Source organism: Pinus tabuliformis, chromosome J (genome assembly GCF_031772625.1).
Source record: "Pinus tabuliformis cultivar Carrire ecotype Pingquan chromosome J, CPIR1, whole genome shotgun sequence".
Lineage (NCBI taxonomy): Eukaryota > Viridiplantae > Streptophyta > Pinopsida > Pinales > Pinaceae > Pinus > Pinus tabuliformis.
The window spans coordinates 144,966,186-144,993,247 of record NC_142295.1 but is presented as its reverse complement, the minus strand read 5'-3'; positions in this window follow the sequence as shown (position 1 = coordinate 144,993,247).

The following is a 27,062-nucleotide window of genomic DNA, read 5'->3' as shown; positions in this document are numbered from 1 at the left end:
TGTAGTGTCTGTGTCCCAGGGTTCTTTTCAAGGAAAAGTGTTCTTTGCATTAGGAGGAACCAAGCAAACTTGTGAATTTCCTTTCACGTAGCATTCTCTAGAGTGTTTGTTCTCTTTCCCTATGTGAACAATACTACGGCATTGAGATTAGGCTACAGGAAAATATATAGCTTTTCCAATTCTAGGTTTGTTGTGGTTAAGTTTGGGAATAAGGCTTATGCTTTTGGTAAATCTGTTTATGATTTTGGACTCTTGAGTTTTCTCTGTTGTCTCACCCTAGACATGTGGTTGCTCCTTAAGAGACCAATTCAATGTGGAAATTTAAAATTGACACTGTTGTTGGGATGTATGAATACACTGGTAACAATAACTATCCTAGGCATTTCCCTCTTCACATATATTACGATATTCAAAGGATTTTGAGGCATGAGTAATTGACAATAGGTAACAGTATATCAAAATTTTCACTGACAAGGAAAGTGAATGCACAGGAGGACATCCACAAAAATGTATGTGCCTTTGTAATGGAGAATTATGTTGCAAAAAAAATGGCAAATGCAAGCACAGGAAGTTGAACGTAATTTTCTCTACCATATTCTTACAAAAGAGTATGGATTCACAGTCTATAGCCTCACATGTAAGAATATCAATAGAATCAGCCCAAGCAAAACTCAAAGAGGAAGAGACTATCCATCAACTACATGCAGCAATAGATATGGATGGACTGAAAAAAGTAAATAAAGAAGAAGCTTAGCTACATAAAATACTCAAAATAATAAAATGAAATGTTCAAGCTAACACCCTCAAGGAGGGATATCCAATTGATTTTGATGTAGATTTTAGATATCCTCTCTAATCTCCTAGGTTAAGTCTCATTTAGATAGTAGGAGCTGACCTAGAGTGTCTAAATATTACATGAAAAAGGGCAAGTCGATTGATAGAAATGGCCACTAATTGAAGCAATTAAGAATAACCCATAACAATTGCACCAAGGAGGGGTCTATTGAAGCAATACCCTAAACTCCACCTAGATGATAGATTGAGGAATTGCATGTTTGCAGCAGATGAAGCATCATAATATAAGGATCTAGAATCTCTCTATCCTATCCCAATCAACCCAAAGCAATCTAGGTCCCCAGACCTTCAAGCCATAATGGGTCATGGCTCTAATGATCATGTCCAAAGAGGTGCATCTTGAAAGAGATGTCCTAGAGAACTATCTGTTTAGCCAAGAAAACCATATTCCTTATTAAGTTGGGGCTAGAAAGCATGCCTCAAGCTAAGCTAGACTCCTAAGATCTGACCCCCAAGTATGTGTAGGTTGTAGTAATATCAATCCCATCCCCTCCAACATAAAAATGGTAGTCGAAGAGAGCATGTTGAGACATGTTGAAGATCATAACCTTAGTCTCACTAAGTTCAAATGTCAACTATAAAAGATCACAAGAGTTGGATAAGGCATCAATTTGTCTCTACAACCCCTTAAGTGAGGTGCCAAGAGGATCATGTTGTTGAAAACTAAAAGCAAGGAGATCAAGATGTTGGGTAGAAGACAACCAACACCATCCTATATGTGCTCCTAAGAAAGGAGTCCATCTCATCGATATAGAACCCAAAGAGAGTTAGTGAGAGAGGGAATTCCTATTTGACCTCTATAGTACTCCTAAGGTAGTCTAAGAAGATGTGGATAGTGTAGAAATGACCAAGCACTGACTCATATAGTCTCATGATAGAATCCAATGTCGTATCACCTCTAAAACAAGGCCTCTCTCATGAGTCATGACAGAGTCAAATGCCTTGCAAAATCCAACAAATCAAAAAAATATTTTCAAAGAGAAATGATGGGCCTCTCCGATAATGGCACAAAGAGTGAAAGATGTGGCTAGTAGTTTGGCACCCCTTGTAGAACCCTAGCTACATTCTATCTCTAGGGTTCCTCCACTCTAGCTCATTTAATAATCACATGGGGTATTGTACCATAGAGCATGGAAAATGTGTGTGCAATCATGATGGTCAGATAATTGTTTTAGTTTTAAGCAACCCCCAACTTAAAATTGGAGTGGATGATATGGTGGGGCCATCATAAAGAGAAACCTAAACAAACAACATGATTACACACATAAAATGATGGCTTCTGCCAAGCACATCTTGAACATGTAAATAGTTTTGTTAATTGATTTGACTAAAAGGTTGGGTTGAGGGGGTGAGAGAGCCCTACATCTCAGTTTCCCTTTCTATAACAAATTTACAAAAGAAACCGTAGACAACATTGTTGAATGGAAAGATGGTATTATTTTCCCTGTAATAGCTACATCCTGTGAGCCTTGAAGTAGATGAGTAGAGATCATGTTACCCTACATGTTGGCCCGTCTTTAGGTGACTCACGTGGAACTGTTGATTGAGGAATTGATATAAGTTGTCCACTAGGATTTGGGTGTTGAATATATTGTAACTGAGTTGAAGGATGAATATTGTAGGTTGTGAAGTATGGTGGTTTGTCCAACTTTACAACATTCTCTTTTACACTTGTTGGTGATGATCTAGAGGGAACACTTAATGGCATTGTTTAGGTGGTTACTTGGAAGCTTTTTCTTTCAGTTGTGGTAGCACATCACCTACTTTTGATAAAGAATCTTGATGAGTTGCTAAAGATACACTCTTGTGAGAACTTTCTCCTTTTGATGGATGGATCTACGTATCCAATATTACATTTTCAGTTTGCATAGATGCACTTGTTTGTAAAGATCAATTTTGCATTCTTTGCAATAGTTGGGCTGGTGGAGCCAATCTAAGTCCAAAATCGTGAGGAGAGAGAGGTCTTGATGACTGGTTATGACCAAAATGAGTAGCTAAAACATAAGGTGAAGCAGATTCATTGAGGTCAACATATGCTTTCTGCTCACTAAATATAGTGTGCTTTAATGTGTCACTTTCATTTGGATTATCTGACTTCCTTAGAAGGTCAAGAATGTTTTGGCTGGATAGAAAACATTTATATGCATAAATTGAACATCTCAGTATATTGTAATATAGAAAACTAGTTGGTGGAACAACAAATAGACAAATTACTTAATAACAAAACATGAACCAAAACCTTGCCCTAATAAATATGATGGTTTGTTTGAACCAAATATGTTTGTGGGGCTGTCAAATACATATGAGTTTTCAGAAGCATAACCTATAGAAAAGTCCCTCGGATGTCCTCCTCCCAGATGTTCTCTTAAATTGGTTTGCAAATTTGAATTTAGAACATCCTGCAAAAGAAACAACTGCTTACTACAAAAGGGCTGCAAAAAAATTGAGCATATGATATCAATCTAAGCGTGAAGTATTTTCAATTGAGATAAAAGGATGCACAATACTGAGAAAATGAACTTCTTACAAGGATCCACAATATTCATAGATTAGATATTTCTTTCAAGTCCAAATAAAGTGAATAAATTTAATACCTCTCTTGCATTCATAGTACTATTTTGTGAGCCTGTCCTAACCACCTTTGAACGCATAAAGTCTACTTGTTCAGGAGCCTTTTTCCCTTGAGAATCCATCTGCACTATTCCTCTTAGAAATGAGTCTTGTTTAACACTTTCTACATGCCACTGGTTCATTGAATCCATTCCTACTACCTGTTGGAGCATGTGCCTAGGGCACATTCTCAACATACCATTTCCAGAACATTCACCAGAACCAGTACTCAATCACTGGGACCTAAGTAAAACGAGTCTTGTTTAACACTTTCTGCATGCCATTGGTTCATTGAATCCATTCCTACTGCCCACTGAAGCAAGTGCCTAGGGGGAATTCTTAACATATCATTTCCAGAACTTTCACCTGAAGCAGTACTCATTTTACTTAGCTCCGAGTGATTAATATTACTTTAAGATTGCAAATTATCTTCCCTTTGAGGACTTTTCTTAGTGTAATCACTTCCATATTTTTCACTCTGATTAGAATTCCCCTTGCCTATTATCTGACCAACACTTGTGCAATCATTTTGACTGTATTGTGACCTATTTATATCATTTGTATATCTCTGAGAATTGTCACATATTGGGAAATGTATTTAAAGCTATTGAACTATTTCCCTGCTAACAGACCAAAGTGTTCCCAACATGTCTGTTTTTGGCACAAGAGTCCCAAATAACATTGTTAGAATTCAACTGGTAGTTGCTTTCTATTGCTTGCTCATACTTTTCTACATTTCTCTCCTGATTATCTACATTAGGATTCCTAGTAAATCTACCCATGTGAAAAACTTCTTGCTATATTATCTGCCCATTCTGGCTTGAATTAATGTTTGGATCTTGATGCTAGAATGACACGATTGTGTCTTTTCCTACCTTATCATGTCCTTTGTTGACATTTACTAAAAGCTTATTCTGTTAGGATCCTTGTGCTTCACTTTTTCTCCAAAAACTCTACCCCTTGGATGTAAGATGAAAGATTATGTCAGATTCAGACTTTACCTTGGTCCCCTAATGAGTTATATTGTTTCCTCCTGTCAAAATTCATATAGTGTAAAGATACCCTACCATCAGGAGGGAATTTTTCAATATCCTAACTTTTCCAAGAATTATGTTGTTGGTCATCAAAATTAGTGTGAGAGTGAATATTGCAACTATTTTCTGAAGGTTGATAAAGAATCTTTTCTTGCAATCCACCAGCTTTCTTGGGTGTTTCTTGAAGAAATTGGGAGAAGGACAATTTAACATCCCATTCATATCTCCTTTTAAGTTACACCATCTTTACATGCCTCAGAACTTATAGAGGAAAGTTTCCTGTCAAACGAATATGATCCAATGTTTGGCGTAGACCATACTGAACTACAGCTACATTACCCAATCTAAAACCTTCTCCATATGCCAGTGATGTGTCCACTGAAATCTAGTGCATGAAGAACTCCCCAAGTTTCTTTTCAAATTGAGACCTATTTTCCTTTTTTGATGAAGAGGAAGAAGCTCCCGTTGATGTTGAAGCTACATTGTTGCTTGATCCTACCATGACCTCTGACTCTAGCCACATATGAGAAAGCACTTGACATATTTCCTCTTCAACCTTAGGGCTGAGATTATGAAAGCCTGTAAATGAGTCATGTTATAACAAGTAAAATTATTTGAAGCAACAATAATATCAATCTTAAGAAATGTCAAATAGATTACAGTTCTTATTTTGCTTCAACCGGAAAACAAATAGAATTCCAGGAACATATAAATATAACGTTAGCACAAACCAAAGAAAAAAAAAATTTATAATGTGGTGAAGGGAAGACGTAGGTGACAGAAAACATTCTGCCTACTCCAAAAGTTAAAACGAGAACATGCATACAAACTATTTGTGGTCCATATTAGCTTATGGATATTGCATGTGTTTGACCTCTTAATATAATGGAGCATGACCAAGGAGATCACAAAAGGGTGGTTATATGATTGATGATGTGTCTTTTTGCAATTTTGGCTAGTCACTTACATAATAGAATGCAAGTGACAATATCTGCTTCTTTGACTAAGAGTTGGGTTGTAATGGGATGCAGAATTTGATGAATGGAAATAATCAATATTTGTTATTTGATATAGTTTTACTTTATAGCTACATACAGAAATGTAGCTGAGTATTATTGGAGGCATTCAATATCTATTGTACCGCAATGTAAATACTCATAATGATTAGCAGAAGCCCTAAAACTCTAAACGTTTATGGCAGAGTTTACAACAAAATACTTAGAATGGACCTTTAAAAGATAAATGAAGTTGGATTATTTATTTCATATTCTTGAAGAATAACATGTGGCATCTTAATATAAACACAAAATCTAAATTATGAAATATTTAGGTGAAACCTGGTCAAACTGTCCCTGGATTCCAAACATTGTATCTCAACCAAAGAGGACCATACACAATATGCTTCAAGAAAGCAAAACAATAGTAATAATAATTCTTCCCTATCATCTATAGCATATATATAAACTCCCTTTTGTGGACACATTGGAATTATAACCCTAGCTAAAATTCACACAATTTATTGCTTAAGAGCCAAACTGCCAATGCACATGATAAAATTGGGCACATTTGGACCACATGAAAAAATATGCACTCCAGTAACACATGATGTGACAAGATTGTGTAGCACAGAGATATGTGTGCAATAAAAATTCGACATTCTTTGATCATATTGTGGGTATATTGTGCCCCTTCAGGATTCATTCCAGACCTGAGGAAGTCATGGGATTACACTTGAGAATAGCAAGGTTAGGATTTTGTCCTCTGCAAGTTCTAAAGGGTTAGGTATCAGGCCAGTTGATTAAAATAAGTTATGGGAACTGCAAGATGGGGTTATAAGCCTATGGAAACACCACATTGTTAGATTTTAGGCCATCAGGTTACATATATAAAAGCAGACAAGGATCAGCTAGTTGGAGGCCCCCATGTTGTACCGCAAGATTAGGTTGGAGACTGATAGGCTGTAGAAGACTAAACACCCCATAAGGCTGTGTTGCAGGTTAAAGGATGCATCACAGGGTTTGTGAAGATTGAAGAGAGTGGAAGAAAAAACAGATCAAAAAGAAAATGAAGTGGAAGAGATCAAGAGGGAAGCTAAAGAATCAGAAGCTGAAAAAATATATGTAACAGATGTAATTTGTAGTTGATATGTAATTGCAGTGTATTTATAGAAAAGATTTTGATAGTGAATGTGTGAGAAATAATATGATTGTGTTGTGTACTTTCCATCAATGAAATATTGAAATGAATATTTGCACTGATTCTCAGTGTTCCATGTGATGTGTTTTACTTGGATAGAATGTTCTTCAATTGTTAAATACAGATGATGATGTGTTCTGTAAGTGAATTTTCTTTAACGAGCTAAGGATGGGTACACTGTCATGGGCAATCACTTTTGCATGAATATGAAGAGTATAAGTTGAAAATACAATTGTATTGCTCATATTTCTTGAACGAGAGTGAACACAAACTAGGAAGCTATGACATTTATCCTCATCCTTAAGGTGAGAAACTCAAGTGATGACCTTCATGTTAGAGAAATAGGGCAATGAAATCTGGCACACCATGCCTAAACTCCATAGTCAATTTTTTTACTAATCAAGTTAACATATTTAGAGATATAATTTGGATAGGAGCACAATATCAACAATGCAAGGAGATACTCACACAAAAAAAGCACAAGAAGGCAAGCTTGAAAGCAGATTGCCAGAACTGTATACATAGTTTGCACTCGTTTGCATTACTATATCTAGGGTACAAAAGTGTGTGGAGTGTGATCAAAGTTGACAACGTATTATAATAAAATACAATGAAGTGGGTGATGGATCAATTTAAAAGCCTACTAAAGTACATAAAAAGTAAAATTTTAGTATATAGTTCACATGTTCATTAGACCAAGTCTCATCACAATTTCATTTTAACTTATTGCCATGTTACTTTCTTGTTACCAGGTTGAAAAAAGTAGCCTAATATCAAAAGAAAACAATTATTCCATTCAGTATTACAATATACATTCAAGGGCCAACAAGAAAGCTTGAAATTATATGTTGCATATGGTAATGTGTTTTTAAAAGTGTCTTTCATGGCCCTATCTTAAACTGTGGCAACCTACTGTGCATATTTTGTACCCATGGTGTCGCATTGGATCAACTGTTGAGTTTTTAGATTTTTACACATTCAGTTACATTTAGTAAATTACTATATTTAGTATATTCCACCTTCCTCTATACAAAAAATGCACTAGCACCCCAGGCTTGTAAATGGGTGAGAAAATTACAACATATATTTATCTAAATTCCATATAAGAATTGTTGGGTTGATATTCTGCCACTATAAAATTATTACTTTCAATGGCCATCTGAGACATCAAGCCACCCAAATGCATAAATTTAGACACATTATGCATTGAAGAATGATAGGGTGATGGAGAAAATTGGTTCCATAAAATTTGTTTGTCACCAGGAAGAAGATGTAGTTTTTGTTGCCCAAAGTGTTGTTCTAACTATTGCGCTTGTTGTTGTTGAGCATGCTTCTCCAACTGGTGTCGTACATACTACTTTAAGAGTTGGTCTTGATGTTGTCGAGCATGCTCTAACTATAGGGCTTGCTGCTGTTGAGCATGCTCTAACTGTTGGGCTTGCTGCTATCGAGCTTGTTGTTGTAACTGTTGGAATTGTTGTTGACAAGCTTGATGATCTAACTATTGGGCTTGCTATTGCCAAGCTTGATGCTCTAACTGTTGGGCTTGTTGCCATTGAGCTTGCTACATGAACTGCTAGACTTGTTGCCATCTTACCTGTTTCTCTAACAGCTGGGCTTGTGCTTGTCTTGCTTGCTGCCTTAACTGTTGGGATTGTGGTTGCCTTGCTTGCTGCTCTAGCTGCTGAGCCTGCTATTGTCGGGCATGCAACTCTAGCTACATAATTTGTTGTTGTCTCTGTAGCTCTTGCACGTGATTTTAATATGAAAATTGTTTCCATAGCTACTTCTAATCCTGGTTGCAACCTTGTACCATGGAATTGTGGACCTGCTTGAAGCTGACCTTTCAAGAGAAGATGGCTCCCAAGAAAATCATAGTTAACCTGAGCTTCCACATGTTCCACCCCTTCTGAATTGTTCCTACTGTGATTCAGCCTTGACCAACAATGTGTCCCTATTGTATATCAAGCCCTGCTAAGCTTCCCATGCTTGACTGATTTCGCTCCAATGTTCCACCATCTCCAGCTGAATTTTCTTGATTTGATGTGATATATCCAGCTGAAGACCCGTTCACTAGCCTGTCAAGAATCAAAGGTTGGTTCCTTGATTGAATTTTCATAACATTATTGTTTGGACCTTCTTGAGGACTTCTAACACCTAACTCCATGTGAGATGTCACCCATCATCAAGCCGTGTGTCTGTTGGCATGAATGAAAGCATTATAGATGAGAATATGTAATTATTTTGAGAATGCTCAAATATTGAATTATCACGGGCATTGTTAGCTTTAAAAGGAATATTTTTTCTACTTACTAGGCTCAGTGTTATATGATGATTGTTGTATGTGGTGGGATGCATTCCTCTAGTTGTCATTAGGGCAAGCATTATTTTTCATAACAGAACAACTCACTTTATCCAATTGAGACTGTTGTTGAGATAAATGCTCTTGCTCAAAAAAATCATGTACTTCGTCTCCTACTCTTTTGCCAGATGTAGATAGTTGTGGTTGTAGATTATTGGATCCTGACTGTTTTGTAGAAAAAAATACCTTGTGGAATAGATATATGAAGTTGAGATGATGAAAATTTTGGTTCTGGATTTTCACCCTATTGAATAGAATATAGTGCCACACCAACATGAAAAATTAAAAATCAAAGGAAGCTTTGAAAGTCAACTTTAAAATCCTCTAATATGATTAACCATTAAAACAAACACAATAAAAATATAATCCACACCAAAATTATCATGTTGTTTAATCAGGGTTAGATCACAACACTTACTCCTTGTATATACATAATAGCAAAACTGGAATGAAGTTCTTTTTCCTTTCCCCAATCCATGTCCTTATGAAGTTCTGGTCTAAAAGTGACAAGGAGAAGATCAAAACCATGAAAAATCCAGTTACGGTTTATTCATAATAAGATGGGAATACCTGAGATGCACAAGAACACTAGGCATTCTCATTAGACAATGCCCAAAGGTAGAGTTCAAAGGAAAACAAAAGTCATGGCAGACTGAGGTTTCTGGTGAGATTTGCTTTCTCATGTAGACCTCTCCCAAAAGGTGGTTCTCCCCATACTTTCCTTTCAATTTGTACATTAGACAAATGCTTTTGTAATTAGTAGCAAGCAGTTTACAATTAGGGAACATATTATTATTGGAAAATTACAAAATCTCAAATGCATAGATTGACCAAGTCAGAGAAGCAAGTCCAGCAGTTAGAACACTAAGCTCATTTCAGATGCCTTACTTGCTACTTTAACTGATAGGCTTTCTACTGTCAGAATATGACAGATTTTCAGTTATGTGTGTGATAGCTTGCACCCTAATTTAGCTCCCAACTACATACCACAAATGTAAGCTAGCACATCTAGGTAAACAACCGTTTAGTAGCCCTGCCCATGTCACACATGAAGATATTTCCCTTCATATCATAGGTTGTGCCATACTCAAAAGAGTTAAGATACATTTGTCACCCTGGAAATTTTCAAATGTCTATTTTGAAATTTTCTAGACACTTAGTAAAATAAAAAACTTAGGAATATATTTGAAAAAATGTTTATGAAATTTCATATAAATGCAGTTCTGTTTTCTGTTACCTTTCATGGCTATACAAATGTGCTTCCTCTGCATTGTGAAGCACACCACCCAAGGATTTGATGCTAGAGCCATCCCAAAAATCAAGTGAAGGAGAAGAGGAATCTGTGACCAGGAAGAGCCTCTAAATTAGAAATGTCTTCTAAATGCTTCAAGTCAGAAATCACCTTAATTGTATACATTGTTGAGTTATACATATCAATTTTCTACTATATGATTGACATGCTTCAAGGTCCAACTGGGGGAAAGGGATTGTAAACAGGAGAAGCACAAAAATATAAAGGCTTGTGGAATCCCAACATAGGGAGACCTGACGAGATTTGTTAGCAATTTCAAAATTCTGGTGATCTTCTGGATTCTGATGGGGCTGAATTATGATGACATTGACATAATGAAAAATATTAAACCAGGAAAGCATAAATATTACTAGCTATACTATAAAATAATCTTTAGACACAAAATGACAGGCAAAATAAAAGAGAAATCTAGCTAGAGTATGAAGTTAAAATTCAGAACCTAGAAGCAATGGAGCTGTAAATTCCAGAGCTGATGCAACACTACAGATGTCCAAAAAATAGATTAATTGCAAGCTATTACATATCTTGTAAATTTTGTCTTATAGAGTGTGTGGAAACACTGTAACACACCCCCTTATCTAACCAGGGATGGTTACTATGTTACCCAAATCTTATCTTGCAGTTAAAAGAATAGGGTAAAGTCTCCTCTGCCTTTTTTTTCTTTTTTCTTTTACTACCAAAACAAATAGAACTTGGAAAATCAACTAACAAGTATCTAGGCACAACCATGTGCTCAACAAGTAGTCAAAGGTGCTAAAGGCATGCTGCAAGTTCTATCCAACTGATTGGAGGGCAGTATTCAAAACTAGGGTGACTACCTTTGAAATTGTGTAATTGAATTTTCTACTTAGCTACTTGTATAATTGCACTAGTTTGTGTCTACTTACGTAGCTTCCTGTACTTGTAACAAGTGGTGCAAAGACAAATAAAGATCACCTTCAATGGAAGGTCCAAAATGCCTATCAATGATAATGTTTAAAACCATTTTATAGTGGCATAAGACTACATGTACTATTACTTGTACAATGTTTACTACCTTGTGATTCAAACTAAAAGAAAGAAACCAAACTAAGCCCATATAACAATTCTTATTTAAATAGGTCGCAAACCATGGAGAAACATTTCATCCCTCTTCCTTTGAAATATGGAACACATGAAAATTTTCATGTGATTCTCTCTCCTCTCTCTCTCTCTCATATGGTCAAATTTGATTACGTTATAAATAAATCATTCTCGTTGTTACAAGATAAAAATATAAGCACTCATGTAATTTCCAACAATTTTCATAAACAATTTTTCCACTTGAAGAAAAACCAATCCCTTTTATACCAACAACAAGTGTCATTTTCCAGGACAAAGATTCATCTTTGATTCCATTTTCTAAAAAGAAAAATAATTTGATGTTAGTAACACTCGTCAGATAAGATTTCAAAAGTTGAAATCAATCTAGAAATATTTTTCATCCTCACAATATCTACATTTTTGTACATTAAAAAAATCAAGAGTATCACATGGCTTTCATCATTTTTAATATTTACTAGCATAGATTCATCTTAATTTCATCAAGAGTATCACATTTACAGGTGCCAAAAACATCCATTAATAGAAGCAAAAGGACATCACTGATGATCGGATAAACCAACAACAACAGATTCAACACTAGCAACAAAAATTCTAGCGAAATATTTGATAGTAGATTTTTGTAGCACCAATAGCATAAGGAAAACCAACAATAGCTACAAGTAACAACACTTGAATGCTCAAAATCCTCAGCACATAAATTTGAAACTTTCTTACACCAAATCGAGCCAAATCCAAGGAAGTATAGATGCTCCTCTTGGCCCAAACAGTCTCTTTCAGACTACCTATGATAACACACTTCCCAGGAGAAACATCCATACTACCTTAAGCCCAAATATTCTGATGATGTTGGGTCTAAAATTTCCATGGCAGTAACTTATATTGGAGCAGATCATGCATTACAAAATATCACAACTTAGAATGAAACTCGTAAATTGTTTTGTTAAAGGTTTCCAAACTCACATACAGTATTTCAGCCATGAAGAGTATTACACAATGTCTAACACTCGGCAGAATCCAATAGGGACCCATAATTGGTTCAAAAGGCAACACTTTTGGCAATAAAAATATTTTTCATTAATCAAACAAATCACAACATCCCACCAAGAGGAACAACCATTTTCCACCAATATTGTTGGGCAAGTTTACAGGGACAGGCTGGGCAATATATATTGTTGTGTATGTATATATATATATATATATATATATATATATATATATATATATATATATATATATATATTCCAGGCTCGATCTAGATAGCACCATGACGAGGACAGATGTACCACACTGGGCTCCCAAATTTCAAAGATATGAAGATACCTGTCAGGACTTGACAATGGGTCCACAAGAAGAAGCCCTTCTTGTTCCACCTCACATTGATCAAGATAACTAGATATCATGAGGTTTTTGATGCAGAAAGTCACAAAGCACTTGAAGAGAGCATTGAAGAAGATGGGAAGTTGTGTGATCCGCTGGTTAAAGACTATTGTGATGTAAATTTTTTTAATTGGACTTTGCGTTGAATAAACAAATGAATTTGACACTATTTTCCAAAATTGTGAAAGTGACCCTATGCATGCACTTGTCTTGGAACTTGCTAAAACGCACAAGGCATTGAACTCATTATGTGTTGCTGTACAAATGAAGAATGATAGTAAGAAATTTTAGGCTTGGATCAACCCTCCATCTTATCTAGGGAACAACTAGAGCTCGACATAGCAAAAGAAGAATGGGGAGATCTAGAAGAAGATACCTCTGACGAAGAAAACTTAACTTGTGCAAAAAATGAGGTTGGTGATGAAGCAATTGTTGAAGAAAACATTGCAGACCTACAAAAGCCATAGACATCAACTTCTGACTTCATCATTCTTGAAGACAGGACAATATGTGGGGAGTTTTTGAGCATGATAACTGACACAATTCTTGATAAATAAATGGAAAATTTTAATGGTTGGCATGAGGAACAGGGGATAGATGATAAAACCAAAGATGCCCCTCTTGTGATCCATACTAGTGAGGATCTTGGTTGCAGCCCTGTAGTAGAATATGAAACACCAATTGAAGGATGTTCCCAGCCCTTTAAATTTAATAATGCCTTTGAATATTGACAAGATCAACCAGCCACCATGTAATTTCAGTTTTGGTAGGGAAATGACTTCCAAGCCATATGATTCAGATAAATGTTGTGTGTCCAACTCATGGAAGGGATTTTTTCTTCACGTTTTCAGATGATGACCATTAGGATAATGATACATTTGTTTTTCCACATAAAGGTAAGGAATAGGTGTCAGGGGATGAAAGGCAAGAAATAGGTCTTGCTATTTTCCTTGAATGTGTTAAAGCCAACAAGCAATCCCAATGTATAGGCCTCAATGATGGGATACCTATTGTCCCAGAAAAACAACAAATCCTACATGAAAATGGAGATCTTGTTATACCCCTTAAAGAAAATAAATTCATTATTGCACATCACAATATGGACTTTAGTGTAGACAAAATCTCAGTTTCAGATTCTAGTATTCGCTCTAACATAACATTCTTTAAGATGCCTAACAACATTTCTAGCTCTCCCACAAGTTTTAATGCTACCCAAGACTAGCTAGATTGTAGGCATGCAGAAGGAACAATATATATACAACCCATGGCCATCTTTGGTAGTGCATTTCACAAGCCTGAATTGTATGATCCAGACCTAAAATATTTGGGTTATACAGGGTATGTTTCCTTGCATAGAAAAATGACTGGACAAACAACCCTTGATCAAGCAGATAAGTAGTTTTAAACCAATGCTACATTGAAAGGCCAATCAAAACCCATTGGCATTTAACATAAACAAATCTCAGGTGCCCTTGAGAAGCATGATGAGATTACCATTCAAGAGATGGAATTCAAGGTAACAGAAGATTGGTCACATGATGATATGTGTGCCATAGAAAATCAACTAGTGAAAGGAGTTAGTGACCATGATTTCAATGGCTCTCTTGGGAATTCAAACAGTTTCCTTGCGATTGCAAAAATGCACTGCGATCCCTCTGATACTGACTTGACAGAACATAAACAGAGGTCATGCTACAGGCATCAAATTGACAAGATGAAATTCAGATAGCACAAGGATATTAATAAAACCCATAAAGGATTATACAACGTCAATGTTGAGAATGTAAATTACAATATGGAAATCATTGGTGGAGAGCGTAGACCTGATCCGAGTGAAAGTTTTCCTTTTTATATTCCTTCGAACAAAAGGATGCCATCCCCCACCTATGCAAGTGAACAATATTGAAAATTTTCCAAGAAAAACTGGCCCTAAACCATTGGTAATTCCACAAAAAACAACCGAAGGACATTTAGGTGGTATCGACTCTGATAAGTAGAAACCTCTTTTCATTGGTGCAGAAATTGAATGTCAGCTCTATATTGAGAGGTAATTCTGATTTATCAACAACCTGAAAGGTTGCCCCCTAGTTTCTTAAGTCCAACCTAATTCACAACTTGAAGCAATGAACAAACCCAACCGAATATGAGAATTTATTTACTGCAATAGAGCGTAACTAAAATCATAGTTGGAAGCATTAAGCATAGCCAACAAAATGTAGGGACATAAACAAAACACATCCTCACAAAGCCATGCATGCACAATAATATATGCAGAGTGAAATTATGGTTGAGAAATGAGTTCTGCCACTCTTTCAACAGGTCCCAAGTTCCATTCTCCCCTACAGCCTATGATGTCTGAGTCCAAACACCTTTAGAGATGCCACAATTATCCCTTACTATCCAAACAACCCACCAAATCGCTTGATGGCAGTGACCGACCTAGACCTCTTTGGATGTGCAGAGGGAAATTGAAAGAGAAAAGAGCATCCACTACCAGCCAAAAAATTAAAATGCCCATTACAGAAAAACCAAAACACCCATGGATAAGTAAAACCAAGTACCAAGCAATGCAGAAGGATTTGTAAACATTATCATGGAAAGTTTGAATTGGGAACACATGATTCTACACGATTCTAAAGTGATCAGGCCTTCCAAAGTTTAGAAATGAGTTTTTATTCTCTCAATAGGTCCCAAGTTCCATTCTCCCCTGCAGCCTTTAGAGAGATGACACAATTATCCCTTATTGTCTGAACAACCCACCAAATCGCTTGATGGCAGTGATTGGCCTATGCTTGATGGCAGTGACCATCCTAGACCTCTCTGGATGTGTAGAGGAAATTTAAAATTAAAAATAAATGTAAATGTGCAAAAGTGAATTTAGAATGAAAAATAAATGTAAATGTGTAGAGCAAAATTTAAAATTTAAAATAAAATAAATTTGTGATCATTAAAAAAATAGGAGGGAAGAAAAAATATGGAGGGAAGGAAACAAAGATGGCTTTGTTATAGTTTCACTAACACCATATGGTAATAAAAAAGATCAATTTCTTAGATTTAAGTGTTTATTCACATTTTTTATATTGAATTGTTAAAAATTAAATTAGAGTGAAAATATGGTGGTCATGATAGTCATTGAGAAGAACCCCATATATATATATATATATTTTTCTATTTATGACAAGGATATTGAGTATGTTAATATGTGTTGTGGTTAATCATTTTAATAGCAACTTTTATGTTGGTTTAGTAGTGTTGGTTTCATTGGCTTCATCAAAGAATTAAAATTTTATTCATAACTCTTGATTGTGAGAGGATGAATTCTAGTGTGAATTATCACGTGTGTGTTGTTATTTTTTCAATTGTAGTTTTGACCTCCACAATTAATTTGGTTTAAGTCCTCTAACTAGTAGTCATCAATCACCCATTCGGTGCCATGTGGGGTATTTTACTTTTCAACAAATCCAAGGCACCTATGTTGCATTGGGATCTAGTGACCTTGTTTAAAAACCCTAGCAAACACCTTTGAGACCATCTATTAGCACTAGTTGGACTTTAACTTGAGATTTCCAAAAAAATCAAAGGAAAAAATTATGAGGGTTGCTTGGCCAATCCACTCATAGCCTAAGCCTCTTTGGTGATGAAGGGAAACCAACTATAAGATATCAAACACGTTCCCTCACACACACCCATGGAGGCTCTACACCTATACAGGTTTTTTTTTTTTTTTTTGTGTAAGTTAGAAGATTATATTATAGAACAGAGTATAATACAAAAAAATCTGCCGAGGCAGATTGAAAGCAGGGATGTACAATAATCCAAAGCTAATCACCTGCTTAGAAGTTCAAACACAAAAAGACAGACTAGCAGCACACCGCGCAGGGTGGCTCGATCTGAGCAAAAACCTTAAAACTGATACTGCCGACACATTACAGTGAAAAACAACAACACAGACAGTCTAACGCCGAAACAGAAAGAAAGCAGAAGAGAACTACACAGGTGCCTCCTTAGATGTATTTGCCCATTTGGCCGATGGTATCCAGTCCTATCTCCCGCACATGACGATCCACCTTCGCTTGCATGGCTGCAAGGGACTCGGGCTCGTGCTCTTCAGTGGTTGCCGGCTGTGGGGTAGGAGGAGCCGAGTTGATAGTGTCTCTCAGAAGCCTAATGAGCAGAGTTAGCATCCGATTGAGAGTCTTAACCGCTTCATGCACAGTAGAGATCCTGCTATCCAGCAAGCTATTGTAATCAATAATTTTGGCCAATCCACTGATAGCCTAAGCCTCTTTGGTGATGAAGGGAAACCAACTATAAGATATCAAACACGTTCCCTCACACACACCCATGGAGGCTCTGCACCTATACAGGTTTTCATATGTGTTGTTTACATGGTTTGAATATGTGTTTTTTATGTTAATCATTATTAATTTTGTCACTTATTATCTAGTTGTATATTTTAGTCTCGGACTAAATTATTCATTTTAGTTAGTCACTTTTAGTTTGGTCACTTATTATCTAGTCATATATTTTATACCTAAACTAAATTAGTCATTTAAGTTAGTCATTTTTAGTTCGGACACTTAAAATTACTCAAGTTTAGTAGTAATTCACTTGAAATAATTGTGGTGACTAACATTTTTAGTCACCTAGTCACTAATTTCATCATTTTCTACTAGCGCTTGTTTGCTAGAGCTATTTAGTGCTTCCATGATGTTTTTGCAAATGAATCGTCCAATTGCTACAAGAAAACATAAATCCAACTGGTTTAGTTTGAAACAGCTGTATAGAGAACCTTTTAAAACAATGTATGTTCTACAGTGATCTCTCTCTCTCTCTCTCTCTCTCTCTCTCTCTCTCTCTCTATATATATATATATATATATATATATTATATATATATATATATATATTTATATTATTTTTTATTTTTAATTTTTAATTTTTGTGAAAATAGAATGTAAGGAAAACAAATGGATATGTAGAGAAAATGGCGAATTGAAAAAAGGTAATTAACAAAAAGTAAAATGAGCATGGCACTGTATGGACACTAGCCAATTTTTGTTTTGTTTTGTTTATGTATTCTATTTTTATACTACTATTAGCCATTGTTGGTTTCTATGTAGTAAATGTGCATAAGTTACAATAAAAAAATGTATTATAGATTTCATTGACAATTACACATAAAGTTCATTTTTGGAATGTGTTATTAAGAAACACTATGGCTACACACACACACACACATTTTCAAAGTCAGTTGGACAAGAAATAATGAAACATGAACTAGAAACTAAAGAAAATAATGGTATTTAGTATATGGAACAAAATGTCACAAAGTGAAAGCCAAGATGTGTAAATTCCTTGGTAACTATGGCATAAAAAAATTACAGTTATGGAAGACAAACTGAACAAATTTATGTTGATGTTTCAAAGAGTTATAGGAATTTTATATTTGCATTTTTTTGTTGTTTTCTTATTTGTTGTTGTGCACAACTCTTTTTTTTTTCAATGTTTGCAAATAAAAGTATATGTTTAAGGTGCACATTTGCAAATGTGACAAGTATTGTGATAAATGAACAATGAAATTGTAGAACATGAACAATTACAAAATGATTCAAGATGGAAACAAAGATATGGTAAGATAAATTGTATGATGATTTGTCCAATAGGCATCCAAGACATGGAAAGAAAAAATATTAATTGCAAGGTTTATCCAAAAGTGGTCTAGCATTGAGCTATAGTCAGTTGTTGTTTTTATGGTATGAAAATTGAATTCATTACTTTGAATAAGTGAAAGTAGTTTTCTTTGTTGACGGTTATTTTGTAACATGTACAAATTGAAATCACCAACAAACACAACTAGGTAGCTATTGCATGTGTTATCTAAAATGAAATTGATGAAATTAATTATTTCTTGAATGCTTGTATTTGGTGCAATGTATACATTCGTAAGTGTAATGGTTTTTTTTTTCAACATGGAATGTTGCAATTGTTGATTCAATTTAACTTTCTGTATAAGTGAAATGATTGCGAACTACAATATTTTTTTGTGTAGTATGTGAGAATTCCATGTAAGTGGTATAGATGTATGTAGTGATATTTGTTTGACAAAAATGGATTTGATGGAGGTGATTTTGTTTTTCTTTCTTGGAAACAAAGAATGTCAACACTCATTAGATCATAGTTAGCAATGCCATCCTCAAATTGCAAGGAGAAATTACGTGTGTTCAATGAACATATTTCCAAGTCGTCATTTATTTACTTTGATATATGCTATATTCAAGCTGATAAGAGGCATTTTCTCTAAGTCTGTCTAGCTCAACAATAACTTTGTAATTGAGGGAAATTTTTCTATGTTCCAATTTGTTTAGCAAATACAAGGATTTAATATATTTGACACGAGAAAGTGAAACATATATGATTCCATGTTTCCTAACTCCTTTTGGTTCAAAATCTAATTTGTCCATTGTCAACCATTGTGATCGATGTATAGTTCGTGCACATGCAAGTTGAACATGGAATTGTTCTCTTGTAAAACTAATTTTATTGTTTGATTCGTTATTCCTACAAACTCTGGTAATAGATGTCCATATATACATTATTCCCTGTTTGAACAAATGTGCCTTTTTTTTCCATTGAATAGTTCCAACAATTAGATCAGCAAGTTCAATCAAAATTGCACAATTTTCAAATGTCGTGGATGCTCTAAAAATTCTTTTAGCGCCATTGACCAAGCCATCCAGAATATCGTAATTTATGTCAATTAGTTCAATAAGCATATTTTATTTGAGCACAATGGTAGATGTCAACTGAACTTTGATGTTTTTATTTTGTTTTGTATTTTTTGATTCAATTATGTTATCATATGCCTTTATTATGTTTTCTTCTTTGTTGATGAGAGACAACATTCTTTCATTATGTTCATGTACATTCTTGTTTAAGTAGAAGAGTTATGGAAATGTTGGATCATTTGGTGCACATATATAGCAATATTTGTTCAAGAATGCAAGATCATCATCAATATGTGAACATGTCCTAATTCTATTTAATATAGATACAAATTATTTATTGTTTAAATTTCATGTTGCCTTTCCGGAAGTTGAAAGGAAAAATAATAATTCCTTCAAGACATGGTTGATAAAATATCCAATGATCATGTACAGGCTGTTCTTGACACAGGTCACCACAAAATATTATGTCAAGGTTCCCAAACAGGGAAGCTAGAGTGTGCACGATTTAGTGAAGTCACTTATCAATGTTATATAGCAATCAAGATCTAATTAATGAAGCTTCATCTATCAACATAAATTTAAGTTGTTCATATTCTTTGCTCAATATCAAACATGTAGAAGCCAATGACACCATGTGACATGGTGAAAGTGGAAAATGAAAAGTTGAATGGACTATGATACCATGTGTAATATATGAATCTTTTCCATTAAATGCAAGTATTAGACCCATTTTTTCAATGGGTCACCTTTTAAGTCTTTTTCATAAAGACGTACTAGTGCATGGTAGAGTGATTGTGTAGCGAATGTCTTTCTTGTGCACCTTTGGTGATGAAAAATAGAAGCGCTTACCTGGATTATTTTTTTCCATAGAACTATTTGTTTGATTATTGATTGTTGCTCTTGATTTAATTGTCTCATAATTTCATGATATGCCATTGTATCTAAAACAAAGGGATTCTTAATGAATTCATTTCTTTTTGTATATTTAGTTTGAGTGTTTCTAAATTGCATTTTCTTTTGCAGGTCATGATGAATGTCATATTTTTCATTAGAACAAACCCTATTATCATCTTCTAATGGGAAGTGAAGCATAAACATTTCATCATTTTGGGATGCAGTTGTGGTAGAATCAGTTTCAATTTAACGCCATGGTGTGATTAAATGAAAAAATTGTTTCCCAGTGACATCAACAATATGTTTATGCGAAGAGTATGCTTCAACCCATGTTTCTTCATTTTTATTGAATGTGTATTCAGAATCTCTGTATGGGATGTAGAGAATCATTTTTTTCTCTATAATGGTATTTTGGGTCCATGTGTTCGTGGTATCAAATGAATCTTATGAAACATGGATGTTTTATTTTTTATTGTTGTTGTTTTTGTGATTGAATAAGAGGAAACATATTCTGTAAGAAAACTTGCTCAAGGGCAATGACTCGTGCAACATATATATCAATTGTTGTCATGCAAACAATATATTTAGAGTTATCGGGTTCTTGTTGTAACAATATATGTCCTTTTAGAACATATGTTTGTTTTTCATCTCGAGCATTGTTAATGAAAATTGTTTCTCTAGAAGTTGGATACAAAGGCAATGAAAGAGCAACGTGGACTACTTGTTGACTTGACATTTGTTGCATATTTAGCAATGTGTTTCAAAGTTTATGAATAGTTTCAATTTTTTTGTGTCCACAATATATGCAATTTTCTCAAATTTGTATGAAGACATTTGACATGGAGTGATCCATTTTTGTCATATAAGAGCTACAACATGTTGCCGCAACATAGGTATTTAAAACAAATTGTGCATTTGTGTTTGCTTTCCACAATGAAGGGATTTTTCGAAAATTCATGTATCCACACATCGAAAGGGTTACTTTTGAGTAGTACAATTGGACGAGTAATGCAAAATCATAGGAGCATGATGTATTCTTGTTTTTTAATTCCAAGATCAACTAAAAACATGTCAAATGCCATGTTTTTTGATTAGAATTTTTTTTGTAGAAGAAATGAAAGTTTCTTTTGCATTTGATCGGATATTGTTTTTTTCATTGCACAAAGGGTGTAAGATACAAGTTTCATCAATTGGTGGAATACAGAAACGAAATCTACATGTAGAATTTTTATGTTTTTTCAATTTTTTCTATGGTGATGAGTTTGAAATTGAATCATTTGATTTGACAAGATTGTTGAATCATAAGTCAAATACTAATCAATGAAAGCTATGACATTGAAATCAGGGGAATGTTGATATAATGTCGCACCTTGAATCCAAAGTAATCCATGGTCATGCTCTGTTCCTCTACTTTGGAACTCTGTGATAAAAAAATAATCTTGCACTTGACCAAATAATTCATTGTTTTTTGTTAGCAAGGAATGTAGTGACGCGATTCTATGCCTATAATGTTGACTGCAGATGACTAGTTGATGATTGATCAATGTTTCAATACATTCATCATCAAATTTCTTTTTTTGATTTGTTGTAGAGTCAATTCTTTGTTTTTTTAGTGCATTTATCAATGGATCCCAAAGATGCTCAAAACTAGTGAATCTAACAAAGAAAGTTAGTGAGCCAAGATGTCGTATCATTGTAAAGATATATTTTCATAAATATTCAAAATAGTCAGGCGATGTGCAAATGCTCCTTAAACATTGATATGCAATTGGTGATTTTTTTTTGTAAGCTAAGGAGGGACCATTCTTTTTCTATTACTTCAAATTGAAACCATTACATTATCCTGGTGGCCTCAACCTGCCCCGAGGGGAAATCGGGTCTGTTGGCCACCTTAAGTTTTTGACAGCCATCCAAAAACAAAAAATACTAATTCTTCTTGTCCAGGCTATGTAAACTAAACATTCGAAAAGATTACTACTGCTTCTTGTTTGCATTCTAAACTGGAAATAGAAACGAGACTATCCAACTACTTTCAAAAAACTAAAGACAACATATACATATCTTCAAATATTAGCCCGCCATGACTTCCTGCTGCTCCTCTTCTTTCTTTATGCCTGGGTTGATCTCCTTTATCTGCTGATGTATCTCTTCCAATTTTTTATCCTACATTATCAAAGTGACCTAAATCTTCTGCAATTCTTTCTTCAAATTTGGAATTCCCTGGGATAGTTTTGCCATCTCCATGGCCACCTATTCCATAGCCTTAGCCAACAACCTTTTCATGACCCAGTATACATGCAAGGCCTATTTATACAGAGTAATGCGTCCTCTTGTCTTCCCTGGATTCGGAAGGAGGTATTCCCAATCTTCCATTTCCGATCCTGATTGACCCTGGGTCGCATCTTCCTCTAGTTACTGAATTATCCTTCTGATGTCCTTATTAGTGTTCTCACAATAGGCTTGATCCGCAAACTGTATCTTTTTCTTCAGTGTTTTCCTGTACTTTCTTGCTGGTGCTGGTTCATGCTCTTCCCGTCTCCCTTCTGACCATCCTCTTCCTCTGCTGCATCGTCCTCGTCCCCCGTCCTGCTCTTCCTTTGTTCTTGTAATTTCCCCTGCCTCCCCGACTCTTCATGCCCGAGGTGCTTCCAAATTCACCTCCCTCCTCTCACCCTTTGCTCCTCCTGTCTCCATACTCCCTGTCCTCCTGTGTTTTGTCCTGTGTTGACCCCACGTCCTTCCATATCTTCTTTCACGGTTGCTCCATTATATCTTGGTCCGAATCAAACATTTCCACTTCATCTTTAGTATCGTCCTGAACTGTTTGATACTTCTCTGCCATTTCTCCATCCTCGATTCCTTTCCCTTTCTTTTCCTGGCTTCTCTGTCCTCTGTTGTCTTTGTCCCTGTTGCTTCTCATTCTCCTCCTCGTTGTCATTCGATTCTTCCTTCTGGCGTTGCCTGATTGTTTTCTCAGCCTCCTCCGCCTTTCTGTTACCCTACCTAGAGCTTTCGCCACCCTGCTTCTTCGCAACTCCTCTACAAACTCATTTAACGTCCTCCTCTCTTTGTCTCACCTTCCTTCTTTATGATGTCTCCTTCGCCAATTCTCCTCATCTCTCCTCACCTGCTTCACCTGCCACCTGCTGATTTCATCATCACCCACCTCCCTTCGTCCTTCTTCTATGCCGTCGTACCCACGTCCAATCTCTGCTGCCTTACCTCCACCAGCTACTTCTTTCATTACCTCGTCGTCGTCCCTCCTCGATATGATACCTTTTCTAGTGATTTCTCTGTCCTCCTTCATCATTACCAGTATACCTTTTGCCTCGTCATCCTTCCTTCCATGATCCGTATTAATTTCCCTGATCGTCGTCATTATCACCCCGATCGGGGTCTCTGGGTGTCTTTTCTATTAAGGTGCGGATTCATTATGGTCTTGAGTGATTATAGTGGTAATTTCATCCCATCCCAGTTTATTCCTTATTGTTGGCCAGCTGTTGTCGATCTTTTCCTCCTGTTCTTTACTCCCCCAGTTTGCAAGGTAGTCTGCAGCCTTGTTTCCTTTCCTCCTAACGTGATTAATGATTTTGGATTCTATTCTCTTTAATAATTCAGCCAAGTCTTGGACAATCCCAGCCGTCCTCCAGCTTCTAGCTACTTGCTCCTAGTCTTTCCCATTGTTGAGTTTTTGTAACATTTCTACTGCTATCTGTGAGTCGCCTTCTATTTCCAGGTTCGTGTAGCCGTTCCTTACTGCTATACTTAGACCTTGATAAACAGCCCACAGTTCTGCTTCATTGTTGGTCATTTCGCCTCCCCCTCCCGCATACACCCATCTAGTGTGTTTCTCACTGTCTCTAAAGATGCCCCCAAAGCCTACCGGCCCTGGGTTCCCTTTGGAAGCCCCATGAAAATTCAACTTAATGAAATTTTTCCCAGGGTATCTGAACTGTTCTGGACTCTGAGTTTTGGCTCGTTGCTGTATTTATTTTCTAGGATATACCATTCCGAATTCCAAATTTAGTTTTGTTAATATTCTTCCTTCTTCCGGGTTTGCTTTCCAATCCTCCTCCTCCCAAATCTTGGCCAGAACAGTTTCTCTAATTGATTTTTGAATTCCTTTCCATATCATTTCTGGATTATTTAACTTGTCAAGAAAGATCCTTCGATTTCGTTCCTTCCACAGGAACCATATCACAAATCCCACCGCTAAATTCCAAATTCTCCTTACAACCCTACATGAAAACTGTCCCTTGCCCCATTGAAAGATGGTCTTTTTTATGTCACTGGGGTCTCTATTTGATTTTCTAGAGAGTCTTCTAACCTCCTCCCATTGATGCTGAGCGAAAGGGCAGGTGTTCAAAATGTGTTCCTGGGTTTCGGTCCCCATTTTGCAAAGGCTACATCTCGGGGGTCCGAAGAAGCCTCTCTTCTAGATCTTATCCGATGTTAGGATTCTTTCTCTTCCAACTAGCCACGCAAATATGGATATCTTCAGCCACCACTTACTATTATAGATAGCTTTCCATTCTGTGGTTTCTCCCTCCCTCTCCTGATGAGTTGTTAAATAATATGCTTCCTTGACTGTAAAGGCCCCTTTCGTTGATTTTCCCCATCTGAGAATATCCGGTCCTGTTCTAGCTTTGATTTTCCTTGATTCCAATTCTTTTATATATATTCCTTGCTGCTCTTGATCTATGTTTTCATCCCATTCTTCTAGATTTCTCCATATTCTCCATATCCCATTTGGCTCCCCTTCTTTCCAGTAGTCTCTTACATGTTCTCTCCCCTCCCGTATCGCTTTTTGCTGTATATTTTGCAAGGCTTGTATACTGACCAATTTTTTTCTTTGTTGCCACTCCTCCTCCAAAAATCTAGCAATACCTCCTCCTCTTATTTCCCAAAAGGCATAATTGTTTATAATATTTCTGTTCTGGCTTGCTAATTCCCAAATTGTGGAGCCTTTTGGGGTTTCTTCAACTCTGAGGATGCCTGCCGTTGTTGCTGGCATGTTATATTTCTGGGTCCATATTCTCTTCCATAAGTCATTTCCTCCCCTCATCCACCTCCACCACAATTTTGATCCTAGCACTTTGTCCAGTATTTCCGGATCTCTAAGTCCTAGACCCCCTTCTTCTTTTCTTTTTTTCAAGATTTTCCATGAAACCAGTGCCCATTTCCTCTGCTGCTTTGGCTCTCCCCATATGAACTTGCCAAATATTTCTTTCATTCTCGTGCAGACCCCTTTGGGGGCAGCCATGATAGATAGAGGGTAAATAGGTATCACTTGGAGGACTGATTTCAGTAATACCAGTCTGCCTACTATGTTCAGCGATATAAAAGACCAACTTGCAAGTCTATTCTTGAGTTTTTCTATGATTTGCTGCCAGTTTTCCATTCTTGTGGGGTTTGTATCTAGTTGATTCCCCAAGTACTTTGTTGGAAGTTCCCCATGTCTGAACCTTAGTGTTCTGGTTAGATGATATTTGATTGTGTCCGGAGTGTTGAAGATGAAGGTACAAGATTTCTCTTTATTTATCTCCATACCATATGCCTCCATAAACAAATCTAGGATTCTTTTAACGCCCCTTACCTCCTTTATTGATACTTCACATAATAGCATGATATCATCTACAAACTACTGGTGGGTGATGGGCAGATTGTTTCCCCATAGCCTTAAGCCTTTAATTTTCCTTTCCCTCAGCTCTTTTTTAAAATACCTTCCCAAACCTTCCGCAGTCATTATGAATAAGAAAGGGGATATAGGATCCCCCTATTTTATTCCTCTAGTAGCACTGAAAGTTGACGATGGCACCCCATTTAACATGATTGAAAAAATAGGAGTTGATATCATACTATAGACCCAGTCTATCCATCTGTTACTAAATTCAAAGGCCCCATGAATTGCCTTGAGGTATTTCTAGTTTAAGCGATCGTAGGCTTTTGATAGATCTAGCTTTATCATCATTCCTTTCTATTTTTTCTGTTTTAGAGAATGGATCGTTTCCTAGGTTACTACTAGTCCATCAAGAATTTTCCTTCCCTCTACAAATCATGTTTTCTTTGGTGAGATTATGCTAGGGAGAATGGGTTTTAATCTTTTTGCTATCAGAGTGGCAATTATTTTGTATATTACATTGCACAGGGAAATTGGTCGAAAACCCTGGGCATTTTCTGAATTAGCATTTTTAGGGATCAGAGTAAGGAAATTCGAATTAAGACCTGGCCATACCTTTTGCTTCATGCGGGATTCCTCTACTGCCTCCAGGATCTCCTGTCCAAGAAAGTGCCATGCTGCTTGATAAAACTCCACAGTGTATCCATCTGGTCCTGGCGCTTTGTTTTTACTCATACCTTTCACAATTTCCTCCACTTCCTCTAAAGTGGCTGCCCTCATCAATGCCTTATTTTGTTCTTCTGTTATTATTCTAGGGATCTCTTTACAGATAAGGTCTGTAGCTGCTTCTCTGTCTACTTGTGATTCTGTTAGGATGTCTTTATGGTATCCTACCAATACTTGCTCAATTCTTTCCTGATCAATTATCCTTTCTCCTTCTTCATTTTTAATGGAAAAGATCATGTTCCTTTGCCTATGCTGAATCATAGCTT